The following is a 3,235-nucleotide window of genomic DNA, read 5'->3' on the forward strand; positions in this document are numbered from 1 at the left end:
CTCTGGAAAATGCCATCGATGAGTCTGTTACAACACAGGAGCAGGAGATGGTGCGACAGCTTCTTTTTCTGGGATGAGGAGAGAGGGAAGGAGCAGCTTGTGGATGATGTAAAAAAAATCTATGGAATAGTACGTGGCAATATAAGTTTAATATAATAAAGCAGAAATAAAATTCTAACATGCTAGAGGCAGTGTTGTTGTAGAGTGAGAAATGTCCTATGTAGCTGAAAAAGGAAATCCTGACAGACCATAACATTTGCACAGCCTGTGTCAACGTGACTATAGACAATGTTGTCCTTCCTGCATTAAATTTACTACACCTGGGGAGAAGAGGGGAAAAAAAAAAAGCAGCTCTGAGTTCTGGTTATCAACAACTCTTGCACTTTGTAAGAGTAATTCAATGTGCTGAAAGGATGGGCATGCTGAGATGATTGCCTAAGTTTTTGGAGACCATTGGTAAATGTGTATTCAGCCTCAACAGACATAGGCATAGCAGATGCACAGATGACAGAATGGTTTGGGTTTGAAGACATCTTAAAGCTCATTTAGTTAAAGCCCCTGTGCCATGGGCAGGGGCACCTCCCACCAGACCAGGTTGCTCAAAGCCCCGTCCAGTCTGGCCCTGAACACTGCCAGGGAGGGGCTGCCACAAGCTCTCTGGACAGCCTGTTCCAGTGCCTCTCCACCCTCACAGAAAAGAATTTCTTCCTAATATCAAATCTACACCTACCCTCTTTCATTTTAAACAGTTAACCCTTGTCCTATCACTACACTCCTGATCAAGAGTACGTCCACTTCCTTTCCTGTAGCCCCCTTTAAGCACTGGAAGTCCACTATAGGGTGTCCCTGAAACCTCATCCAGGATGAACAGTACAAGATCCTAAACTCTCTTTTACTGTGAAAACAACAACTACAGACAAGATTTTGTATTTACTTCTGTACTTTCTATTTGCTCCATCACTCCTACATTCTCTGACTCAGATACTGGTTTTCACGTCTTTGCAGAGAGGACCACAAAATTATGAACCACTTAATGAAGAAATCCTTGGGTAATATTACAATAAACTACAACATAAGTTTTAATGCAACTACATGTGTTATGGAAGGAACTGTTGAATTTCCCCTTGCCTAATATGCTTTTATTTAAAATACACTACCTGATACCATGGTTCTAGGGGAAAAAAACATGCAGGAGGAGAACACAAACCCCACACTGTTGTCCCCCTGGGTTTGTAGAAAGCCTAAGACAAAAGCTCTCCCAGTTTATCTCAACAGACTTAACACTGAAACGAAAGCATTACTTTTATCTCTGGCTGCAGTGTAATCACCACATCATCCGGGCATACTATAAAAAAATGAGGCCATCATACTGCCAGCAGGTTGTTAAACTTTGCCCTACGGTTACTACTATAATAATCAATTTATGTGGGCAAACGTGGATAAATAAGTGGAATATTCTGAAGAAATTATAACTGCCTTTGTGTAATATGCTGCAGAATATAGCCTTTCTACAACACTTTTATTTTCTTTCTTCCTCCTCAGTGTTATAAAATTCATGCATGATTACGTTTTCTGGAACCAAAAAAACAAATGCTGATATGCTATTGTTTAGCTACCTTTCTGAAAGTAAAATGTAAGCAGAAGTTTATTTAAACTGTGGTTATGCAAGAGCTGATAAATATGTAGAAGCCTACACCAAAACAGTACCTAATGCTTCAAATCCCATCGTAGAAAAGTAAAATCAATCTATGAAACTTTAATGAAGAGGTCCTTAAAAAGCTGAAAGAGAAAAAATACGTACTATCCAAGGTTTCCATTAAGTACTGTAATTCTTACTCTCCCAGTCTAAACCTAATTTTTAGGAGTATAATGTCAAAAAATATATTAGGAAATAACTCATATTGACTCCCAACCTGAAGGTCAAAGCAAGTGCTAAAAATTCGTTAAAACATGCATGTAATTATATTATTTTCCAACTCATTCTGAAATAATTTGTCCTCCTACTGCTGCCAAATGTAATCTGCTAAAAATGGAGAATAAACATTTGTAAAAGAGGCATGCTTATTAGATCTACAAGAAAAATATAAAACTCACAAACAAGTTAAGTTTTAAGTGAGTACTTGCAAAACTACACTAAAGAACTACACAAGTGGTGTTTAGACAAAACTGGTTTGTGCTTAAGTATCCAAATATCATCCTATTGGCAGTTATTGATTGTTCCAACACAAATAGGTTTTTTTACTTCAAATTTACTACACACTCACCCCAGTACTTAGTTTTCCAGGAACACAAGCACAATATTTAATGCTCATTCACATTTCTGTCTAAGATATTCAAAGTTCTGTCTAAATATTTTTGCATTCATAAAATTTAGGCTAAGGCTCCGTTAGAGTAATTGGGAATCTTTTATCTAGAAAATTCTTGAAAAAATTTGTCTAATTTATATGGCAAGTACAACACAAAGAAACTAACATGTACGCTTTCTGTTAAGTGAAGGCTAATAACATCTGTTTAAAACACAACCAATCTCGTCAAACAATTAGACAATGAATTAACAGATGGAAGCACCTGTCCTTGTACAAAAGTTCTCTTAACTTTAGGGTTTTTCACTGCAATTTAAATCCACAGACCAACACTGAAATGACACTTCAAGGCGACAATGCCGAAATTCCATGCTCACTTGAGTTCCTTCTTCTTTGCCCCAATACCTAGACAATAGTTTCAAAAGGAACTTCTGGTGTAAGCGTCTAGCAGGTGAGGCATTTCACCAAAAAATCGCACAATTTAAAAAAAAAAAGTGAAAGTCACACTATTAAGCTTTTTTTATCAGGGTTACGGTAATACAAAGGTGTATGCGTCCGTATGTTCACTCAACAAACATAACACGTTAGGTGTGGCAGTAAAAGCTTAAGATACTTTTCCCTCTACGTTGCCTTTATGGATTATATAGTCTGCAATTTTAAAGATATTTTTTCTCTTGCTCTCCTCCCCCATCAGATAACTGGAATAATTTATATAATCCTCTTTTTAGGATGCTTAAGTGTGTTCTCCAGAATAACAAGGAACTAAACAGTAGTTTCTGTAACTATGAATGGAGTGATATTTAGCCATTGCCATAGAGCATAGTTTCTGTCAAAATAGCTAACTCTCCCTTCTGAAGTTACACACCACACTGCCTACTTTAGCTCAGATTTACTACAGAATCTTAAAATAACAGTACAAACTGTATGTGTGA

This window comes from Apaloderma vittatum, unplaced genomic scaffold, assembly GCF_000703405.1.
Source record: "Apaloderma vittatum isolate BGI_N311 unplaced genomic scaffold, ASM70340v1 scaffold9318, whole genome shotgun sequence".
Taxonomy (NCBI): Eukaryota; Metazoa; Chordata; class Aves; order Trogoniformes; family Trogonidae; genus Apaloderma; species Apaloderma vittatum.